General features: G+C 41.2%; 2 protein-coding genes across 7 annotated transcripts in view; one reads left to right on the top strand and one right to left on the bottom strand.

Annotated features, from left to right (window-relative positions):
• The window catches only part of LOC307040641 (glutamate receptor-interacting protein 2-like), a 235,991-nt gene that overhangs the window by 35,421 nt on the left and 175,484 nt on the right, over positions 1–25,086 (top strand). The window lies entirely within an intron of this gene.
• The window catches only part of LOC307040642 (zinc finger BED domain-containing protein 5-like), a gene marked incomplete at its 5' end in the record, with an annotated part of 121,238 nt that overhangs the window by 39,640 nt on the left and 56,512 nt on the right, over positions 1–25,086 (bottom strand). The window contains one exon of one of the 3 annotated variants that reach the window (XR_013808554.1): positions 6,105–7,958. The exons of the other annotated variants lie outside the window; for them this stretch is intronic. Of the gene's footprint in view, positions 1–6,104; positions 7,959–25,086 lie in introns of those variants that run through there. 3 annotated transcript variants of the gene reach the window in all.

The raw sequence follows: 25,086 nt of genomic DNA, 5'->3' as shown, positions 1-25,086 counted from the left end.
TAACTGGTTGACCCTCCTTTGGCAGCAATAACCTCAACAGAACTTTTCCTATAGTTGCATATCAGACCTGCACAACGGTCAGGAGGAATTTTGGACCATTCCTCTTTACAAAACTGTTTCAGTTCAGCAATATTCTTGGGATGTCTGGTGTGAATCGCTCTCTTGAGGTCATGCCACAGCATCTCAATTGGATTGAGGTCAGGACTCTGACTGGGCCACTCCAGAAGGCGTATTTTCTTCTGTTGAAGCCATTCTGTTGTTGATTTACTTCTGTTCTCTGGGTCGTTGTCCTGTTGCATCACCCATCTTCTGTTGAGCTTCAATTGGTGGACAGATGGCCTTAAGTTCTCCAGCAAAATGTCTTGATAAACTTGAGAATTCATTTTTCCGTCGATGATGGCAATCTGTCCAGGCCCTGAGGCAGCAAAGCAGCCCCAAACCATGATGCTCCCTCCACCATACTTTCCAGTTGGGATGAGGTTTTGAGGTTGGTGTGCTGTGCCTTTTTTTCTCCACACATAGCGTTGTGTGTTCCTTCCAAACAACTCAACTTTGGTTTCATCTGTCCACAGAATATTTTGCACATCCAGGTGCTCTTTTGCAAACTTCAAACGTGCAGATCAGAACACATTTTATGACCAATTTATGCAGAAATCCAGGTAATTCCAAAGGTTTCACATATTTTTTCTTGCAACTGTAACAACAAGTGTTTCTGAAGTGAATGACCTACCCCACCTTTAATATTGACTGGTTGAAAATAATGGAAAATTAAGGGGGGGGGGGGGGGAGGAATTAAAAATATCTTCAACAATTAGATTACATTGATTGGTTCTTCTGAAGCAAGACAACCACCTCAGGGTGTCTCAGTCAGAGAAAACAAACACACCCTGAAGAAGCTGAGACTATTATTATTCCAACCTCTTTTTAATAAAGACCAACAGTTTCATATAAGTTGAATAACCAACCCAAAACGTTCTGTAGCATTTACTAAAGGGTATCATATGTTGAATTAGACTTTTCTTGTATTGGGAATATAAAAGTTTAAAGACAATTTATTTGGGTGTATTTCAAAGCATTTTACAGAAAGAGTTATCAACCATGGAGATACACATTTACACAATCCAGCAAGTATATTATTTTCTATAACGCCAAACTATTAAAAATGCTACATACATATGTATATACTGTATGTATTTTTTTATTTGAAATATAAAAATTAGGGCTGTCAAGTTAACGCGTTAATAACAAAACAAATGTAACGCCACTAATTATTTTAACGTGCGATAAACGCATGTGTATTTGTCCTCGGCCCGGCCCGTAGTTTCAGAGCCCAAAGGCTTGACGTTGTTGTTGTTGTTAGTTGGATGGTGGGAGATTCTAGCGAGAGATATGGATACAAAAAAAGGTGCTTTAAACAGCAAGCCAAGCACACAGCTGATGCCGACAGCCCCGCTCCTGCCGCTCGCTTGTGGCAGACCACGCTTGAAAGTTTGCCGGGGAGACGCCTGGACAACAACAGCGATAGTTAAATGGGTGGCTAAAGCTTAACATTGTGGAGGACGAGGGGCTGCGTTAGATAATTCGGATCGCATCCAACGTGCCGACTGCACATCACAGCGCATTATTTTGACCCTAGGTGGGAACTTCAGTCTCCTGCTGTGACTGTTATGAAGACAGAGGAGCGGCATTTCCCCAACAACTGTAAACAGGCTTATCTGTTTGAGCAACTGGCTCAGTGAAAAGAAGTACATATGTTTGGGAGAGAGTGAAGAGAGAGTGAAAAGAGAGAGAGAGGTTCCAGGTTGTTTTTACTTGTCATTGTTCAGCAACACGTTCTCACTCCCAACCCGTCACATATTGTCGCCTGTCTGAACTCCTTGGCCTCACTCACTCCGCCCTCTCCTTCTTCTACTCATACCTCTCGGACCGGACACAGTTTGTCACACACGCTGGCTGCAGCTCCCCCTGTGCATCTGTCAACCATGGAGTCCCCCAAGGCTCGGTGCTCGGTCCCCTTCTATTTACAATATACATCCTTCCGATTGATATCATCCGCAGCCATGGTCTCTGTTTCCACTCCTATGCCGACGACACCCAACTGTACATCAGCACAAAACCTTCTGCCCATCTCCCCCCTCAGTCACTAATCAACTACCTACACGAAATGTAAACCTGGATGGCCACCAACCTACTCAAACTAAACAGTGATAAAACTGAGCTCATGGTTGTGGCCCCCAAGGCACTGCTCGGGAAGGTTGGAGATCTGCTCCTCAACATTGACGGTTCCATCATCTCCCCATCCCCTCAGGTCCGCAATCTTGGTGTTGTCTTGGATTCAACCCTCTCATTTCAAAACCACATCAAATCTGTTTCAAAATCAGCCTTCTTCCACTTCAGAAATATTTCAAGACTCCGGCCATCACTTTCCGACTCTGTTGCTGAGAAGCTAATTCATTGTTTCATTACCTCACGCCTGGACTATTGTAACGGACTCCTGTCCGGGGTTCCCAGCAAAACCCTGAACAGGCTCCAGTGCATACAGAACTCAGCTGCCAGGGTTCTCACACGCACCAAGCCCTGGCAGCACATCACCCCCAATCTATTCAACCTCCACTGGCTCCCGGTCAAGTCCCGCATCACCTACAAACTCCTCCTCCTCACCTACAAATCCCTCCATGCCCTCTCCCCTCAGTACCTCACAGATCTCCTCCACCCATACATCCCGTCCCGCACCCTTCGATCCTCAGACTCCGGCCTGCTCTCCATTCCCCATTCACGCCTCCGCACCTTCGGGGACCGTGCCTTCAGTGTCGCTGTCCCCACCCTCTGGAACTCCCTTCCTGCAGAAATCCGCAACGCCCCTTCTCTCAACATCTTTAAATCAACCCTTAAAACTCATCTGTTCAACATCGCCTTCCTCAACCCTTAAGACTCATCTGTTCAACATCGCCTTCCAACAATAACTCACTCCCCCCCCCCCACTTATACTTCCATTCCTGCCCCCTGTTTTATGTTTATGTTTTTTTATGTTTTATGTCTTGTCCTTGTATGTTTCTTTGAAAAGCGACCTTGAGGTTATGAAAGGCGCTATATCAATTCAAGTTATTATTATTATTATTATTATTATTATATTGACGGACGGTCAGGGCCCCTCCTCGTCACTCTATTACGGACAGGGTACCCCTTGAAAGTCAGTTTTCAACGGGCAGGGCGTCCCATTGACTTGCATAGAGCTCCCTGAACGTTGGTAATAGAGGAGTTGGGATCGCGGCGAAATGCTCTCCGCAGATTCATTCTCACAGCGATTATCAACCTTTTTCTTACTCAATATAATGCAACACTTATTGTTTTTACTTCTTTATTTTAATTTAATAATGTAGTACTTTTGTTGCCATCAGTTATGGGGAGAGTAGGGGCTCAGAATACTGAAATCTGTATTGTTTCATCGTTTTTTCCTTCTAATTTTGTATTCTTTTCTAAACCACACACTGTTATTTACTCAACAATAACATATAATTATACTTGTGTTTATTTATTTTTTTGATTAATAAACACAAGTTGGAGTCCGTCAGGACCGAGGGTCGAAGCATCTCATAGTAGTTGCTTAGAGAATTTTACACCCGGAAGTAAGTATTCTCTCCGCTTCACTTGACAAACCCCGTGATAGTCCTCAAGCTCTGTGATTGGATGTTTGAGTGTGCGCCGAGGGTTGCGCCGAGCGTCGAACAACACTTTGAAATGGGATGGAACCACGGCAGACTGTCCAAAACTTGATTTGAATGGGTCCACCCCTCAACTGGCTTTAGATAAGCCAGTCCTTTATTAGTATATAAGTGCTTTGTTAATAATTATATCGCTCGAAGTGGTGTCGAAAGAGATAAGATATACTTTATTGATCCTAAGTTGGAAACATTTGCGTTACATCAGTAAGTGTAACAGTTGTAAATATGCAGTGGTGTTTATGTGTAAATCATTTAGTATAATCACACAAATTATGTGTTTTATATTGAATAATTCTGTGTTCTTTATTTATTGATTGTTCAATACCTGACAAGGTTGGAGATGAAAAACCTGGGTCGCAGGTTCCTCAACAGTGTGTATACCTCCATCATTAAACTGTCATATTCTGCACATTTCTTATACTATCTACATACATCTTATAAGAGTATAATACATATGTATAATATCAGTTAAAATAAGTGCTTAAACATACATTAGTTAACATTGCAGGAAAGCAATGTATTAGTACTTTGTCAGGCTTAATATGCATACCCCCAAAGCTTTTTTCTTATTCAAAATAAGACCTTAACCTAAAGTATTCTTTAATGTTTAAATAAAGCCTTATTAGTTTGTCTGTCTGTGTCTCCGATTAATATCTAATAATACAAATAATACATTTCAATAACGTGCTTTAACCACCAGGTGTCCGTTTCTATCAGCTGTGCACCGTTATGGTGTAAATATACCAATATACTGATTGGATCAAATATAAAAGTCAGCCAAATTAGTATTGATACTGCTAGGAGACTTATATTGTGAAGAGAAATTGAAGATTTTGTTTGATTGCTGATATATTTATGGTCCACGTCACATATTCAGTTTCGGCGGCAGTTATTCCTGTTTGTCTAGAAGTCCTCTCATCAGGGCTCTATACATAACGAACTAAGGCAGATATGTAATATTTAATGCAGCCAAACCGTGCATTACAATGCCGTTATGTGATGACCTTCAAAGAGAAAAGCAAGCACACTCGGAATAAAGTATTATTTTATTTTAAGAAAATGTTTTCGGATTTCACATCAACAGGAAGTCCGGTTAACTAAAATGTCTGTGCGGAACAATACCCCACCCCAACCCATAGATCCGCGGGTGAATAATAATCACCACATTACACACATCCCTTCACATTTACATTTAAAATTACATTAAAGTATTTCGTGAGGCCTTCTAAAATGTTTTAAAATATAATTAGGGTTTTAGTTGAAGAGTTTGCAAATGATTGCATTGCGCAATCGCACAACGGCACGTCCATTAATTCCACAACCACACACATGGATTAACATCGATTTAATACATTAATGTAGCCTTTGTTTCTGCTAAAAGAGGTGTCGACCAGCTGGGGCAACAAGAAAAATTGGCGAAATTGAGTGTGACTATTAAAAAATAAATAATTATTATATGAATATTGACAATAACAACCGACTGTCGGGGTAGCATTTGCCCGGGGAGCGTCCTCCTGGCGTCTATTATCAACGCTATGGGAGGTCTATGAAGGTCTATGCGACGCCCTGCCCGTTGAAAACTGACTTCTAAGGGGTACTCTGTCCGTAATAGAGTGGCGAAGTCCCTCCCCTTCCGGTGGACCTCCATGGGACCTTATTTCGGAAAAATTATGTATTGAAGTCAATGGAGAGAGAGAGATTATCTTTTGATCCCGTTTGAATTGTGCCACAAATTACACATGATGTTTGTCAATTTAAAAGATAATTTTGCAAGTCAAAAAAATAATAATGTGTCGTAAAACTGTGAAGTAACACATTTGTTTGTGTGAAACGCTGAATGAACTACATCTCCGGTCTAACAGAACAACACACGTCACCAAGATGGCCGTCACTACTGTCTTGTCAACAAAAGGATTGACTACTCTCACTATCACCACAATGAAACACGTCCAGAAGAATGTCATGCAAAGCTGCCTGCCTGCCTGCCTTCCTTTCAATCAATCAATCAATCAATCAATCAATCAATCAATCAATCAATCAATCAATCAATCAATCAATCAATGTTTATTTATATAGCCCAATATCACAAATGTTACAGTTGTCTCAGTGGACTTCACAGTTTGTACAGAATATCAGTATGACAATACGACACCCTCTGTCCTTAGACCCTCACATCGTACAAGGAAAAACATCCGGAGAAAACCCACAGTTTAAAGGGAAAAATGGGAGAAACTTCAGGGAGAGCAACAGAGGAGGGATCCCTCTCCCAGGATGGAAAGACGTGCAATAGATGCCGTGTGTAAATTGAAAAGATAATACATTTGCAACAGGTAGTCCAAATGTTTGGAAATGCATGTGTGTATAATAGGAAGATGAACCCACGAGGATATCCATCCAGGACTTATGATCCAGGACAACAGCCACGACTCAGGATCCAGGACACAGGACCGCAGGATCATCCATGACTCCGGATCCCGGCGTATATAGACACCAAAAAGAAAGACATTTGGGGAAGCTGGGTTAATCGGAACATGAGAGTACACAGGTATAGACAGAGAGAAGGAAGAAGTAAGATGTCCCCCGATAAACTAAGCCTATATCAGCAAAACTAGGGGCTGAATCTAATCAGCCCTAACTATAAGCTTTATCAAAAAGGAAGGTCTTAAGCACACTCTGCCGCCCGAACACAAACTGGAAGCTGATTCCACAAATGTGGAGCTTGACAAGAAAAGGCTCTGGCTCCCATTGTACTTTGAAAGACTCCAGGAACAACCAACAACCCTGCATTCTTGGAACGCAATGCCCTAGTAGGACAGTAGGGTATAATGAGTTATTTAAGGTACTGTAAGATGGCGCCTGCCCATTAAGGGCTTTGTAAGCGAGAAGAATAATTTTAAATTCTATCCTGTGTTCTATAGGGAGCCATTGAAAGGCAGCCAGAACAGGAGTAATGTGGTCCCTTTTCCTAACTCTGTTTAGTACACAAGCTGCAGCATTTTGAATCAGCTGAAGCGACTTAACTGACTTCTTGGTACACCCTGATAATAAGGAGTTACAATAATTCAGCCTTGAAGTAATAAATACATGGACTAGTTTCTCTGCATCGTTTTGAGGCAAGATATGCCTGATTTTTGCAATGTTACGTAGATGGAAGTAGGCGGTCCTTGAAATGTATTTTATGTGGGCGTTAAATGATAAATCCTGATCATATATAACATCAAGATTCCTTACAGTCTCACTGGAGGCCAAATTAATGCCATCCATAGTTAGTATATCTTTAGATAATTTGTTTCGTAGATTCTTCGGGCCAAGTACAATAACTTCAGTTCACTCAGGAGAGACGTGATGTATGGAATACATGTTTATTATCGGGTCACATTATATAGATGAACATAATGATGACAGTTTTGAATGAAATGGTGTTTGGCGATTAGGCCCAGGTTTTGTAGGATGTCATTCGGGAAGGGAAGAACCGTTTCCGATGAACCCCCCCGGGTCTAGACACTGGTGGTGGTGATGAGTGGTTAGGTCCGGTTGGAAGGGAGAAGGTTGAGCTTGGCCCTGAGTTGGAAGCAGGAGGCGAAGGGGTGGAGGAGGGTTGCGCGTTGACACCTGAAAGACAGCTGATGGGAAAGGGGAGAGCATATATAGAGGGATTACCAGGTGCGATGATTAGGCTTGTGAATGAGGGACGTGATAGGCTTGCTGAGGAGTGGCGCTCCCTATCATTAGTGAAGGGAGCGAGTATTGCCATGACGTGCAACACGAGTGATAGGTCTTCCTGCCTGAACTTGCGCTGAGCTTCATTTCACTCAGGAGAGACGTGATGTATGGAATACATGTTTATTATCGGGTCACATTATATCGATGAACATAATGATGACAGTTTTGAATGAAATGGTGTTTGGCGATTAGGCCCAGGTTTTGTAGGATGTCATTCGGGAAGGGAAGAACCGTTTCCGATGAACCCCCAAAAGAAGTGAAAGTATGAAGTACTGAACGTGATGAAATCTTACCTTGTGGGATGCAGTGGAGATCTATGGGTGAAATGAGAGGTTAATACATGTGGGGATTTAGACATACTGATGCCTCCTAGGCATCTTCCCTGGACGTACAGGGCTTCCTGGACGTACAGGGCATCCTGGACATACAGGGCGTCCTGAAGATACAGGGCTTCCCGGACGTACGGGGCATCCCGGACATACGGGGCGTCCCGGACATACGGGGCTTCCCGGACATACGAGGCATCCCGGACGTACGGGGCGTCCCGGACATACGGGGCTTCCCGGACATACGAGGCATCCCGGACGTACGGGGCATCCTGGACATACAGGGCGTCCTGGACATACAGGGCTTCCCGGACATACGGGGCATCCTGACTTAGCAGGGACACATTTAATACATACCCGAAGGTTACAACCTGGACGTACAGGGTTAGACATGTCGAGATAAACAAGAGCCCCGAGGCGAATATACGTGCTGACATGCTAAGAACCACCACCAGTTATATGGATACGTACCCATTTGAAGGTTGGAGAGACCTTTGGATAGCCAGCACGGCACTGGCGTTCGGACGAATGTAGGATGAGAAGCGGTTGTTGTAGGGAAGAGGAACAATTACCTTGATTGCGGCAGGTTTGCTGCACCTATCCTGAACGAGCCCTGAAATGCTCTTAAGACACCACCACCAGTTATATGCATGTTTACCAGAGGTAAACTGGAGAGATCTTGGATAGCCGGCACGAGCCGATGCCCGGCGAAGAGGGAGATGTAGACAATGTAATGCGGCTGTTAGCTTGAGTACAATGATGCATGAATATCATACCCTGCTTAACATAAGCCATGTGAGCATGAACCAAATATATGAGTGCAATATGAGCAGCATGAAATAATATTTGCTTAGGTAAATGCTGAGACATGACCCATGATATAGGCAGGGCTCAACGCTAACTTTTAAAAGTGGTTGCCAGGCTGGCAACCAGGCATCCGGTGGTTGCCAACTGAAAATACGGTTGCCCTTTTTGATACCTTATATTTTAAATAATTAAGATGCTATACAGTTATACATCCACTTAATAATGAACATGTGACACAAGAATGTTCAAATGCTTTACAATAAGTAATTAACGCACTTATTTGAACCTTAGTGGTAGTAAACTTGTCCACCCTCAATTGCTGGTATACAAAATACCAGTAGTGCTGCTGTTGTCCTGTCTTCATAGATCCCTCACAAATGAATTGAGCAAGTCACCAGTTTCTTGATCATCCGTTGTCTCCCTTTCAAATGTGGGTTTTCTTGACCTTTGTGCTGACCCCCACCATAGACCCATTGGCCCTTCAGCATGAAGTCTTGGATTGCCCAGACTAATACATTTCTAATGTTAAATAAATGAAAACCATTCATAGTTAAACATTTGATATTAATTATTGATGCTGTAAATTACCTTTAATATGTCTAACTATATTTAAAATGTGTTACCTTTTTATAGAGTGATTATAATTTAATGCAACCATTTTCTATGGTAAAGTTTCGTTTTGCACTTTTATTTTGTAGTAATAAGATCGGGACTCTTATTTTGAAGGAACTTTTACCGGAAGTGAATAGAAAACATTCCTCTTTGTTTTTCGTTCGGGTTTTACCTTACGCTCCATCAGTTGAATCACTTTGAACATTCATTGGAGAAGTTGAGGTGTTGGCTGAACTTTTATCACAGTCAAGCAACTTATTTTTTGCTTCGCCATTTTGTTGTAAAACAAACACACGGCGCACCGCGCACGCGAGTAAACGTGCATCGCTTCTGGCTCTGTAATCACGCCAATGCACGTGCAATTTAAGTATCAGGTTCCGACTGGTCACAACAATTAAATATCACTCTTAAAAACGAATATGAACATTTATCTATTTTGGGGTGCACGTTTGCTGTCCTTATTTCTTATGTTAAAAACTAAGAAGTGGTTGACATTTCCAAATGGTTGCCAATGGCAACCGTTACTATCGAGCCCTGGTATAGGACTAGCTTAATTAGCAGTTTAATTACGCCACGGTGAGACGTAGATGCTGATGTGCTGGTTGGGTGATTAGACTGTCTTCTATCAACTTACATGAACATCTCTTTCTCCCTGAAAGAAACCCCCAAAAACCACGGATGGGCAGCATCCGTGGCTGTGTGAAGCTTGAAACTGCGGTACTTACTGAGCATTGTGACGGGTAGTAGTTACCCGAACTGCATAACTCCATGCTGTAACGCGTTACACCCGACACTGCCTGGAACTCACCTTAACCCTAAACTAAAGCAACGATATTCTCTCTTTTTTCCTCTCTCCTTTTTCTTCTTCTCTTTCTCTCTCTTCTTCTTCGTTCTTCTCTTCTTTTGCTTTTCTCTTTCTTCTTCTTTTCTCCTTCTTTCCTTTCTCTCTTTTCTTTCTTCTCTTTTCTTACCTGTTTTAGCGGTGAGGCGCAGGGAAAGGAGGCGAGCCTGCTGTGAGCTGAACCTGCTAGTAGTGATGTTACGTATTGCGCCGAGGCTTCGGAGCGTGTGTCGAGTAATCCCCAATCTTTTGTGAAGCATGTATCGAGGCTTGTATCATTTTGGGCCAGTGACGTCATCGATGACAAGCGAACCTCGCTGCCTGTCGATACCACGTGACTGCTTCGGGAAGCGATTCATTTGAACCGTTGAGCCACAACGCTCATAATACCCATGGATGTATAACAAAACCATATTACCCCTCCTGTACCCGGGTCCGCTGGTGACATGATGGAATTAAAAGAGCTCAGACCCTCACTTATATAGAGGTCGGAAAATGTCATAAGTATAAATAGATACAAGCATAAATAAATGTAGGAATAAAACATGAATAAATAAATGAATAAATGCAGATAAGATATATCCAGTGTTTTTTTTTTTTTTTTTGGGTAGATTCAGCGTGTGGGCTGTGGCTCGCTGGAAAGCAGCCGACCCACGACCGCAGGGTTTGCTTATAGAAGCTACAGCTAAATGAGATAATGCAGTTAATAAATGTATTCCTGATATGGTTTAGCCTTCTCAGGCTACAACGTGGTTAAGTTTATGAATAATATTAAGGAATACGAATCCCTCTTTGCAATGTTTACCAGCCTCCTATAGGCTTTCAATCACAATCGTTCAACTTAATGAAAACAATATTGTTAACATGAAAATAGGATTTTATGTCCGTTGTTTAGAGTTATTCTAAGGCTTTACTCATTGGGAACTCGGTATGAGATAGAGCGCAACTGTTGAGATTTCCAATTTGCCTGTTTTACACGCTTTGACCAACAGGGGTTTATGTTCAAATGAAGCCCATGATGAAGCCTCATGACATGAACCCTTTGCGAACCAATTGCTGGAAAGCTTCAAAGCTTCATAAGGCTTCATCTCGCCATCACTACCTGCTTGCCACCTAAGACGCACTTAGAGACCAGTACTGCTACTGAGCCGGGAGGAGAAGTAGCTTCGATGAGATGTAGCTTGAGCCCTGCCTGCCTGCAAGAGGGGTTGTGGTTGAAGCCGGAAGTGGGTGAAGCTTCGCAAGGGATGAGGGCCCGTTCCGCGTGAAGGCCGGAAGCGCCGCATTTGAGCGGCCCTGATGCCAGTGATGCCCTCTCGAGAGACTGAAGGCGTGTGTCAATTGTTTGCCTGAAGTAGCCCATTTCCATTAAGCCGGAGGAACTTCCGTGGAGCTCAGTATCCTTGTCTTTTTTCTTCCGCATCCGGGTTTGCGGGGTGGCCGGCTAGAACCGCTAGCCAACTGGGGAACGCCCCCTGTAGCTTAATCCGCAAGACTGCGGAGCTGATGGATTAATACCCGGAGCTGGGACGAAGCCCTGCTGCTGCTTGCGCGTTGACACCTGAAAGACAGCTGATGGGAAAGGGGAGAGCATATATAGAGGGATTACCAGGTGCGATGATTAGGCTTGTGAATGAGGGACGTGATAGGCTTGCTGAGGAGTGGCGCTCCCTATCATTAGTGAAGGGAGCGAGTATTGCCATGACGTGCAATACGAGTGATAGGTCTTCCTGCCTGAACTTGCGCTGAGCTTCATTTTTGGTCGCGTTTAACATAAAAAATGTAAGGTCATCCACGTTTTTAAGTACTTGAGGCAGTCTTGAATTTTATTTAGATGATTAATTTCATCAGGCTTGATTGATAAATATAGTTGAGTATTATCCGCATAACAATGAAAGTTTACAGAATGATTCCTTATAATATTGCCTAACGGATATATAATGTGAACAAAATAGGTCCAAGCACTGAGCCCTGTGGCACTCCATGGCTAACTTTGGTTTGCGTGGAAGATTCATCGTTGACACGTACAAACTGAGAGCGTTCAGATAGATAGGACCTAAACCAGCCTAAAGCAGTTCCCTGTATGCCAACTAAGTGCTCTAGTCTTTGCAATAGGATATCATGGTCGATAGTATCAAATGCAGCACTGAGATCGAGCAAAACAAGAATAAAGTCCCTTGTCTGAGGCTATTAGAATGTCATTTGTGACTTTAACCAGAACTGTCTCTGTGCTATGATGTGTTCTAAAGCCAGACTGAAAATCTTAAAATAAATCATAGTTTTTTAAGTAATCACACAGCTGTTTTGTGACTGCTTTCTCAAAAATGTTTGAGAGGAACGGAAGATTAGAAATAGGTCTATAGTTGGCTAAAACCTCTGGATCGAGGTTGTGCTTTTTAAGAATCAGTTTTATCACTGCTACTTTGAATGATTGTGGAACATAGCCTGATAATAAAGACATATTCATAATATTTAATAAAGAAGTGCTAATTAATGGAAAAACTTCCTTCAACAGCTTAGTTGGAATTGGGTCTAACATGCACGTTGATGGTTTAGAAGAGAGAATCATTGAATTTAATCGTTCAAGGTTTATGGCTGAAAAGCATTCTAGTTCACTATCTAGTGTAATATTGGAACTTACGTTTCCGGGAGCTGTTGATAACACTGTACTGGTCAAAGGCAAGAGGTCATTAATTTTGTTTCTAAGAGTAACAATTTTATCGTTAAAAAAGCACATAAAATCATTACTACTGAGTGCTATGGGAATAGAAGGCTCAATTGAGCTATGGCTCTCTGTCAGCCTGGCTACAGTGCTGAAAAGAAATCTTGCTTTATTCTCATTCTCATCTATTAATGAAGATTAGTAGGCTGCTCTCGCTTTACGCAGTGCTTTCTTATATTCATTGAGAGTAATATGCCAAATTAAACAAGATTCTTCAAGTTTAGTGGAACGCCATATCCTTTCAAGTTGTCTCGAATTTTGCTTTATTTTGCGGGTTTCGGCATTATGCCATGGAGCTAGTCTATGTTGTTTTATTTTCTTCTTTTTCAAAGGAGCAACAGAGTCTAATTTTATCCGCAGCACATCTGTAGCACTATCAACAACATGATCAATTTGGGGTTGTGTACATTTAGTACAAGTTTCCTCCCTTACATGCAGACATGCTATCGAGTTAAGTATTGGTGGAATCTCTTCCTTACATTTGGCTATAACACTAACAGATAGGTTTCTGCTGCAGGAGCTTTTGACTAATGCTTTGTAGTCTAGTAACAGTACTTCAAAAGTTACTAAGAAATGGTCGGATAAAGCAGGATTATGCAGTTCGAATAATAGTTGCTCAATTTCAATACCATAAGTAAGAACAAGGTCGAGAGTGTGATTATAGCAGTGGGTTGGTTTATTTACACTCTGACAGAAACCAACATAATCTAATATAGAGTTAAATGCAACAGTAAGGCTATTTTTATCATCGTCAACATGAATATTAAAGTCACCTACGATAATTACTTTATCTGTTTTAAGTACCAAAGCTGATAAAAACTCAGAGCATTCTGATAAGAATTCTGAATAAGGACCTGGTGCACGGTACACTGTAACAAATAAGATTGGCTGCAAAGTTTTCCAGGTCGGATGCGTAAGACTAAAAACGAGGCTTTCGAAGGAGGTATAATTTAATTTTGGTTTAGTATTGATAAGTAAACTTGAGTCAAAGATTGCTGCAACTCCACCTCCTCGGTCTGTGCCTCGGGCAATATGAGTATTGATATGGCTGGGTGGAGTGGCCTCATTTATGCTGACATATTCTTCATGTCTCAACCAAGTTTCAGTGAGACAGCATATATCAATATTATAATCTGATATTAAATCATTTACCAATATTGCTTTAGATGCTAGAGATCTTATGTTTAAGAGACCACATTTAATCTTCCTGTTTTGTTGCACTGTAGTAGTTGTTACATTTACTTGTATTAGGTTATTATGTATGACACCTCTATTAGGTTTTACCTTAAATTGTCCTTGGGCAGACACACACACCGTTAATATTGGGTATTTTATTGGGTTCGGGATTCCTATGGATGACTGCCTAGGAGAGAGCGCAGAGAAGCATGTAAGACTGCGACTCCGCCTCCTGGTCTCAACTCCAGTTTGTCATGGATTAAGTCCACAAAGCCCTGAAATGTTTGCCGAAATGAGATTTGCCCCTTCCAAAGTAGGATGAATGCCGTCTCTCTTAATCAGACCAGGTTTTCCCCAGAAGGCTGTCCAATTATTTACGAAGCCCACATTGTTTGCTGGGCACCACCAAGACAACCAGCGCTGAAATTATGACATGCAGCTATACATGCAGGGTTGGGTTGTAACGGAATACATGTAACGGCGTTACTTAATTAGAATACAAAAATCTAGTAACTGTATTCAGCTCGCGTTACATTTGAAAAACGAGTAATCTGATTGCAGTTACTTTCGTAAACCTGAAGTGAATACATTTTGGATTACTTATTGGAATTATTGGTGGAAAGATTTCCTCACAACATTTAATATTCATTGCTAAAGGTACAGCCGAATCATCACAGAGCAAAAAACCTATTGCCGCCGCAGATGGACCAAAAAAGGGAGCGTTTAAAAAAAAAGGGGCGGGTTCGCTCAGTGAAACAATAACAACGAAACATGGAGGAACAAAAGTCTGCATTTAAATCGCGCGTCTGTGTCTGTCTGTCTGTCTGTCTGTCTGTCTGTCTGTCTGTCTGTCTGTCTGTCTGTCTGTCTGTCTGTCTGTCTGTGTGTGTGTGTGTGTGTGTGTGTGTGTGTGTGTGTGTGTGTGTGTGTGTGTGTGTGTGTGTGTGTGTGTGTGTGTGTGTGTGTGTGTGTGTGTGTGTGTGTGTGTGTGTGTGTGTGTGTGTGTGTGTGTGTGTGTGTGGGTGGAGGTGTGTGTGGTTAAAACACATCAGCCACACCGCTCTTTAGCCTTTCTAATGATTCGGAAGGTAAACACAGTGCAGGCGGTGCGTGAAAGGCGGTGCGTGAAAGGCACTGCGCGCTGCTCTTCTGGGGCTGAGTTAACCCTCCCGCTGCCTCCTGGCGCTGCAGAGATTTCATGAAGTGAAGGAGGTTTTCCTTCTATAAAACAGCTGCGGGCAGCAGATACTGTGAGTGTCACGGACATGAATTCATAGATCAAGGCAGACTGGTGCACACACTCTCCTGTTTTGCCAATCCGGTGCTTCAACAAAAATACACCCCTGTCCGAAATGTCCTTAAAATGAAGTCCGAGTTCAACATTTTAATTCAAGTCCTGCCAACACTGGCAGGACAGAAGGCGACAAGCCCGTTCTAAGCCGTGTCCCTCATTCCTCACATCCCAAGCTGCATCCCCAACAATTGTATTATGTTGTTACATCGTTTCAGATATTGTGTTTCAGTTGTGCTCTTGATAAGCCATTAAAACAGTAAAAACACATTCAGTTTCCTTTTGCTTTTTGTGTCTCCTGTTCACCAAAACATACCCATCTGTTATGGAAAAAGAAAGTAATCCAGAAGTAATCTAAAAGTAATCTGATTATGTTACTTTATTAAGACACGTAACTGTATTCGGATTACTTTCAGAGCCATGTATTCAGTAATCAGTAACTGATTACATTTAGAAAGTAACCCTCCCAACCCTGTATACATGTCAACATTGATCAGATTGGGGAGGGGACCAGAGAAGATTACGGTGTCCGACATTGTTTTAGCATAACTACACACAGACTCCACATTAAGTTTGGTGCATTCTGATTGGCGTAAACGAACATCATTACCACCGACGTGAATAACAATTCTACTGTATTTACTTTTATTTTTAGCCAGCAGTTTAAGATGCGCCTCAACGTCGCCCGCTCTGGCCCCCGGAATGCATGTGACTGTGAAGGCTTCGGTCTCTAAATTCACGTGTCTCATAATAGAGCTACCAATAACCAGAGTTGGCTTCTCAGCGGGTGTCTCGCTGAGTGGGGAATATCTGTTAGATACGTGAACGGGTTGGTGGGGACCTGCGGGTTTCGCGTTATGCCCCTTCTGAACAGTCACCCAGTCTCCCTGCTGCTCGGGAGTTGCCGGGGGACGGCTAAGAGGAGCTACCTTTTGCCGGTCCGCACCGGCTAACATGGGCTTTACTTTAGCTGAGTTACTTTCTAAGATGCGGAGCAAGGCTTCTATGGCTATGATTCCCGCCTCCAACCTAACAACTATACTACATTTAACACATGTATTGGTACCAGTAAAGGAGGTAGGGAAGTAACCAAACATGAGACAGTTAGAGCAGGAAATAGCACCCGAGGGTGGGGAAAGAGCCATGGCTAGCTATCAAGCTAAAGTAGCTACCGTTAGCAAACCCGAAAAGAGTGTAGGCAACTGTGGAGTTACAGTCGCTAAGAGAAGGAGAGTTGTGAGTGCTTAAGCTGTAGTAACGTGTGATTACAACGTCAGGCAGTTGCCGTGATCAAGAGTTTTAAAACGATCTATTAAGTTAAGATAATAAGCTATCAGCAACAGAACAGGCACACGGTATACCCGGAGATGACAACAACAACAACCGGAAGTTACAACATGCTTACCGCAATAGTGGTTCTTTGATTCTCTCTGAACTGCCTGGTCTTTTTCATGTTTAATGTCAACCATTTGTGCAGATAGCGTAAAGTAGAAAAGATCGCAGATGCTAATGTAGCGTTAGCATTTCTCCCCCGGGCTTAAATTGTGTATTATAGAATGATCACACCGGTGTGACAGTACTGTTCAAAGGGTTCAAGAAATATGACGACTACTCTTATGATTTAACATGTTGGGTTACTTAATGTTAAGGCTAATAAAAATGGCAAGGCTGTAATGCTAACTAACATGCTAGCTACTAGCAGTGACGTGCGGTGAGGTTCATGGCTGGTGAAGCACTGACTCTTTCAGAGTCAGATTTACAAATATTATATTTTGACCTTAACATTTTAATCTTAATTAAATCAATCTTAATCAAAATATTTGGTTATTTTCAAAAGCTTTTTTAGTCTGATGCTTCGATTCATTTTAAACAGACCGTTCAACAAAAGGATAGGCCTACCCAAAATCTAAATATTGGATTGTTCTTTCTTAGTAAGATCCCACTTTCATGACAATTGTGGTCTTACTTTGACTTGAAGATTAAGTCCATGCTATCCTTCTGGACAACAATCTCTATTAGTTTTTTGTAAAAGTCCTCCTTATCTTCCTGTAGTTTCAAAAGTCTAGTTTGTTTTTTGTGTCTACCGTCTCTGCGTGGAATAACAGTAGCAACAAGAACCTGTGGGCTCACGTGCGCCCCCTTCAGTGCGGCAGAGGTTATGGCTGCCTCTCCTACTGCTTTTTTCATTGCCGTTATATGATGAGACCAGCGAGCCTAAATATCATATATACGTGAAATAAGTTATTTAGAGAGTATGGATGGCGAGGATAAATGTAATAAAGGGATCTACAAACATTACATTGGTGACCTACAGTGAGATGGTAACAGGCATGTGTTTAGGGCCCGCTTTCCAGCCAGTTTATGTGACACATTCTGAGGTGAGGCAGAGCTCATCTGTGCCTCACCTCACCCCACAGTAACTGGCTTGAGCGCGCTCACAAAATAAGTGCCCGCGCTAAATTAGTGCCCGTGCTCCAGCAAGTTACTGTGGGCTTACGAGAGGCAGAGCTCGTCCCTGCCTCACTTCTCATCGCTACCCGTAGTTGTAGCGGAGCTCGGCAAATTTGCTGATTTTGACTTTAAAAAGCGATACATAAATCACACTTACATCATAGATCAGTGGAGACATTTTATTATTATTACTATTTAGTTTTTCTTAAGTTGTTTTTCCGTTACATTGGAGTATGACAGGTGGGGCTCTGCCTCCCCTGCCTCCCCTGACTGCACGTCGCTGGCTACTAGCTAGGTAGCTAACTTGATCCAGCCACTCCTGGTCCTTTCATCAGACGGGAAGCGAAAGAACGAGCAAGACCCATTGCTGGTATGATAACAACCTGGTACTAAGCACACAGGCATCTTGTTAAAGTTATCTTATCTTAGCCAGCGCCATATAGATAGATTCTAACTATATGGCGCTGATCTTAGCTATCTAGCTAGCTAGTGGAGGAAAACAGTTATGACATCACTTACGCGACTCTGGGATTTGTAGTCATTCTAGTTGCGTATTTTTCATAGTCTTATATTTCAACAGTTTTACGACAAACTGTGACTATTTTTACATGGAAATGATTTTTTAAGATTGACAAACATCATATGTGTAATTCATGGCACAATTAAAACGGGATCGAAAGATACGTTTTCTCTCTTCATTGACTTCAATGCATAATTTTTCCGAAATAAGGTCCCATGGACCGGAAGTAGATGGGCGTGACTTTGCCACTCTATAGAGTGACGGGGAGGGCCCTGACCGTCCGTCAGTATGTGACGGGTTGGGAGTGAGAACGTGTTGTGTTCAGAGGTTGTTGTGTTGAGAATATTCGTCATTGTTCCAATGATAATAAACAAAAGCATATATGTCCACTCACATGTTGATAAGAGTATTAACAACTTGAAAAGTATTCCTCTAAGGTACATTTAGAACAGATACAAAATGTGCGATTAATTTGCGATTAATCGCGATTAACTATGGACATCATGCGATTAATCGCAATTCAATATTTTAATCGACTGACAGCCCTAATACAAATGTCAAAGTTTAAAAATTGAACATGTAAGAAGTACAGTATAACTCAAATATTATAAATTAATAGTATAGAATATTTATATACAAAACATTATATTATATTTATTTTAACTCCATACTTATTTTATATTTTAGCCCTTTTTTAAATTATTTTGAGAGAATCAATGTGCCTCCGAATTTATGGTATGCAGAGGCGATATATTTCAAACATATGTAAATATATGAAACATACATTTAATAACAATATATTCATAAAATCTCACCTTTTTTAAGCTCTGCTAAATATAAAAAAAATGCTTTACATTTTTTTATCCTCTCAGAGCCACGCTCTTAAACGTGATTTTCTTTTAGTTCTTAACGAACACATATTTTTAAGAAAACATGCTCCAAAAATATTACACTCATTACACAGACCAATTTCAACACGTACACAAAAAACACACTAATCTAAAGTGACACTGCCTTACAATTTGAGCTGTGTGTATGTGTGTGTTTGTGTGTTTGTGTGTTTGTGTCAGATGCGAGATAATGAGGTGAACATTTGATCATAATGCTGGTCCTCCCACTAGAGTCCTGCATCGGGTGGGGTACCCCGCGGGTAAAAGTGATTCGCGGGTGGTATTTTTTCCGGGCTAGGTTCTGGGTAAAACAAAGATGATGCGGGTCGGGTAGCGGGTGTTGCATAATAAATATATTAAAATAATAATAATTTAGTTTAATGTTTAAATCCTCAGACCTCTCCCCCGCACATAGTCATAACCTCTGCAGCGCATCAATCTGCTGCTGAGCGCGCCACATTCGAAATGGCTGAGGTGAAGCTCTCCAGCGGAGAATACAGCATTTTCAATAACACTTCCTCAAGAGCGAAATCCAATGTCTGGGAGGCATTTGGTGTCATCCTAGATGGAGAAAATAACCAACATCCCACGCTTTTTAAGACCAATATGCAACTGCGTGTGTTAATAATTGCACGTTTTCACTGCTCATATAGGATATTGCCGCTGCTAGCTATAGTACAGTACAAGTTGATTAAACGGTTCGCTCGTCACGCAAGGTATCACATGACATGAAAGGGAACAAGGTCATTGAACAGACAAATGACTAATTAATTTAGGTTGCTTGGTTACTTTGAAGACTGCTTGAACCGGTCAATGCCGTGGGGGCCCCACAAAATATAGGCCTATATACATTTTATTTTTTTTGCATGGGCCCCTGGCCGGCTCTGGGCCCCGGTGCGTTGCACCGGCTGCACCGGCGATAGTTATGCCACTGCACCCACACACAGAAACATCTCTTCAGGGATCTTTGCGTGTTAATGAACATGTGGGTAGGTTTGCTTTTATCTATCCATATGATAAATACTTATTCATGAACATTTTATGTGCTGTGAATATCAAATATCAAATACAAAACAAGCGATGTGGGTGTGCATGTAGGTTGTGTGTCTAATGCTATACTTTGCATTTGCTCTGCATATAAAATCCAGCATTTCCTGTGCATGATGATGTGTTTTGGCAATGACTCTCTCCGGGCTCTGGGAGGGATACATGGAAATTGATTATGTAATCACTATTTAAAAAAGTTATTTTATTTCCTTACAAAAAGGAAATAAGTAACCAGATTACTGGTACATTTGTTTTCAAATTGAGACTATTAGCAAGATTACAATGTAACAATGCATTTTGTCTTGAGTGAAACTAAAGCTTATTTTAGAATTCATCATAGTTCCTAAACATGCTTTCACTGGGTACAAATGTAACAATTTCCAATGGAGAAAAGATGAATAACAGTTAAGTACTTTGTTATTGATACTTATTTGTAGTCCAATGCTTGGAATAGGAAGGCATACAGAGCAGAGGACACATTTGTGATACTAAATATCTTAGATTATGTGTTACTAAGGTCACATTGTTCCATTTTCTTACATATTACACTTACGTAAAAAAGACATCCTATTGATATCTCTCTTATTTTTTAGAAAATAAAGATAACAGAAAGTAATCAGGTTAGGATACTCTAATGATGATGTGATACTGAGATTAGTTCACTGATGTGTATTTTTATGTAATAAAATGTTCTAGTAACCCTCTCAACATTGGCTGTTGTAGCTATTCATTTATTGAATGGTGCAGTGATGACATATTTTTGTAAGTCAAACCGGAGGTTAACTTCACAAGGGCTCCCTCAGCCATTTACTTTCCTCACCAATAAAAAGCTAACATAATGCTATAAAGAACTACACCACGGTCGCATGGCTGCACATCACCACCGCTAAGCTAAAGCTGACTCCGCATGATGGCGTCTAGGAGATATTAAGTCACATGTTAGCAACTTCCGTTTTCATGACACAAAGAAGCTTCGGACGAATCTCTTTAGTTTGTGTTTTCCAAAGACTTATGTCAGGCTTCTAACCACAAACACGTTCAAAAAACCATTGACTTCAAGACAAGGGAACCTGAAATGGTAAAATGCTAAGTCATTTGGGGGTTTTAAGACTCATTCCTGCACCACTAAATGTATATTATTAAATAGATAAACATTTGTCCCATTCTTCTTTGTACTGTTGGTTTATTGAAACTCTTAGGAATAAACCAATCAAAACTGCATTATTTCCTGTGTAAGATTTGCTATCTGGTATGTTAGCAGAGGTTTGTTTGAAACGTGTGTCACTCCTAGCAGATAATGTAAGGTCACCACAACTAGCACAGCATTGCCCGCTGGCAAAGCTACGTGTGTGTTCGTGAGCGAGGGAGACAAAGAGAAACAGAGATTGTGTGCGTGAATGTGTCTGTTGTATCGCCCTGACAGAGCACGCTCATATTCCACTTTTGTCTGTGTGAAATGATGTGTGTGTTTGTGTTCAGTTGCAGACTGCCTTGAGCTCAGTCTCTCTCTCTGTCTGTCTGGCACGCTGCCTGTCTAGTCAGTATCGCTGACCTCCAGGCAACATCTGAAATAAATAACGTAATGCATACGTATGACCAGGGTTGGGAGGGTTACTGTATCAATGTATTTCGTTACAATTACCAGTTACAAAAAATAATATGTAGCAGTAGGTAAGTCAGTAGCAGGCATCCAACTACTGCATTAAAAATACATATATTTAAAATATGGAAGAATACAAATGAAAAATAAATGTGTCTACCTATCATGTATTTAAAATGTATTGGTACATCATATTCCTGTTTGTTATCCTTTTTTAAATATACCAGTAATCTGATTACATATTTTTTGTATGTACTTGTGTACTTTATGTAATACATTTAACTATAGCGAAAGTTACATTTATACAATGGTGGAATGTAAAGTAAATTAACTTGTCATGGGTACATTATGCATCTGCTAACATATTTATGTATTACTACAATAAGCCAAATATGATTTGATCACTGTACAGTATTGTATTTGATCTTATTCTATATAACACGTATAACATAGTTTACTTATTTCTGCATTTACTTCCACTTGCAACATTCTCTTGCACTATTTTATTGGTCAGTATTTATATAGCTCATGTTAGAAGCAACAGTCAGTTGGTTTTACAAATTATTCATGCTGTTCAGTGATTCTCAATTTAGTGATTCAGTAGTTCACTGTCTGACTGTCTCACAAGGAACGTCCCCCGATGCGTACCTCCCATATAAATGAATATTATTGTATGTCGTGGGACATACTGTTGGAGCACCACCCAATTGAGTGGTTGGAAGGTTCACCTCTGCTCCGCGCGTCCCTTGATGACTGATGAGCTGGTTACATTTATAAGAGAAGTCATTCAAAGCACCAGAATAAAGTTTAAACAATAATCTGTTTTAATGGTAAAAACAACAATACATAATACAGAGCACTCTGCAATAGTACAAAATACAGAGTACTCCGGGCTCAATTCCACCACTGTGCGATAATGCGTATCACGACAGCCAGTCAGAAAGGGCGCCGAGCATCAGAATATCATGATATTTATACACAGGTGGGGAGGAGTTGTGTCGGTTGCTCCTCCCTAGCTATTTGTTATTGGCGATTTCACTTCTGGGCGAGCTAGCCAGCGAGTTGGCAGTTCTCCATTGGCCGGTTTCACTTCTGGGCGGAACCCCAGGCAATGAGTCAGCAGTTGTTGATTCCATCTGTTGCTCCATCTCCTCTGTGTGTGTGTGTGTGTGTGTGTGTGTGTGTGTGTGTGTGTGTGTGTGTGTGTGTGTGTGTGTGTGTGTGTGTGTGTGTGTGTGTGTGTGTGTGTGTGTGTGTGTGTGTGTGTGTGTGTGTGTGTGTGTGTGTGTGTGTGTGTGTGTGTGTGTGTGTGTGTGTGTGTGTGTGTGTGTGTGTGTGTGTGTGTGTGTGTGTGTGTGTGTCTCTGCCCTCAGACAGTCCCCCAACAATGATTTGGAGTAGTATAATCTTACAAACAGAGGACTCTTTGACAGAATAAACACACATCTTATCATGTAGCTTATCACACAAAGGTCACATGTTTTCCTCTCTGAAAGCTATTAGTTAACGAACAAAGGTTAACTGTTCTTATCCCCTAAGGCCTTATCGGACCTTCCTTCCACCCCGAAGTCCGCTCACAACCACATTAATACATCTATTGATAAATCAGAAGGACCATTTCTTTAACTGTGTGTGACTCAATCATCTCCTGGCCTCTCTAGGAGTCTTGCAGGATATGAATCATTAACTAACAAGACTTGAACTGTATTATATCTGAGGAAGATCTCTCTTGGAGTTCCCCTGTTAATTGCAAAGACCATTGATAATTAGCAAAGAGACTCATGGGCCTCTTCTAATATCTGGAAACTGTAATCCAAGTATAGTTATATTGAGAAGGTCCAAGACTTGACATAACATTTCCTCCTTTTATCAATTTAAGTTTCCATATCATACAAAAAACTCTTACAGATAACCTACTGAGTTCCGCCGCTGAAAGCCCAAAATGACTTTCTGAAAAATACTATCAACGGGTAATCATTCTACTCAAGGCAGAAATCACAGGTTATACTGTACTTTACCTACTCACAAATAGCCCAAAAAAAACCCCTTTGATTATAACACAAAAGTGGAAAAAAGGCTGTTGGCGCTAATCTACTTCTACTTAAAACGGGACATTATTTTAGAAATATATATAAAAAACCTCTCTATAATTAAGAGGAAAACATTGACTTGTCCATTCAAGTTTAACACACATGAATATATAAAAACACAAATATATTAATTATAACATAATTCAACACACTTCTTATATATCAGGTGACATTAAAATGAATATACCAGAAATACGCTATATTAAACTTTCTGCTATAACACGTTACTTTAATACATATATGTATCTGGTCCCATTTTTGTCGCTTTGTGTCTCTACTGCTTTTGTAACACCTTCATTATCTTCTCCATACTCTCGATGAACTTCCTGCTCAGGTTAATCTCGCCTTAGCCTCCGACGTGACCCTTCCATAGTTGGTGGAAAAGGGGTAACTCATCCAACTCAAATGATTTTTCTGCAGATTTTAACAAAACAAGTTCAAACTTAGAAGCATTTTGCTAAAAAACATTAGACTTTTCTAAAACTTTTGTCATTTGGACCTGGCATGTAATGTGATCTTATCTGCAGGGCATATTGTTGTGAAGTTGGTTGAAGAGAAACTCAAACTGCTGCAGGATAATGAGGATCTTTGCAGAAAAATAACATCTCATCCAGCCTCCAGCGTCAGCATTTTGCCTCCTCCTCAACATCCTGCACAAGGAAAAGTGTGTGTGTGTGTGTGTGTGTGTGTGTGTGTGTGTGTGTGTGTGTGTGTGTGTGTGTGTGTGTGTGTGTTTGTGTGTGTGTGTGTGTGTGTGTGTGTGTGTGTGTGTGTGTGTGTGTGTGTGTGTGTGTGTGTGTGTGTGTGTGTGTGTGTGTGTGTGTGTGTGTGTGTGTGTGTGTGTGTGTGTGTGTGTGTGTGTGTGTGTGTGTGGTCACACTGTATACGTAATAGTTTTGTTTTTGTTTGTGTAAAGGTCTGCTTGAAGCTTGAGGGAGATACTGCAAGATACTACAGGGCAGTGTCTGTTAGTATTCACGATGCATGCAGGTGTTTCTGTGTCGAGCTGGATGATTTTAACTAACTTCTTCAACTATAACCATGTAAAACAAGCTGAGATATTGCACACTGGGATCATACTTAAACTTTATTTGTGCGTGATTGTGTGTTTGTCAGAAGTTTAATTGTTTGTTCTGTAACAAAAGTATTCAGGTTAAAATATTTCACTGATGTGCCTGAGGATCAACTGTCACACATCTCCTTTTCAACAGAGCGGCATAATATGGCTCTGTGGTCTTTCGTAAAAAATAAATGTGTTGTGTTTAAAC

The sequence above is a fragment of the Notothenia rossii genome (genome assembly GCF_949606895.1).
Source record: "Notothenia rossii genome assembly, chromosome: 5".
Lineage (NCBI taxonomy): Eukaryota > Metazoa > Chordata > Actinopteri > Perciformes > Nototheniidae > Notothenia > Notothenia rossii.
This window is presented reverse-complemented; position numbering and strand designations above follow the sequence as displayed.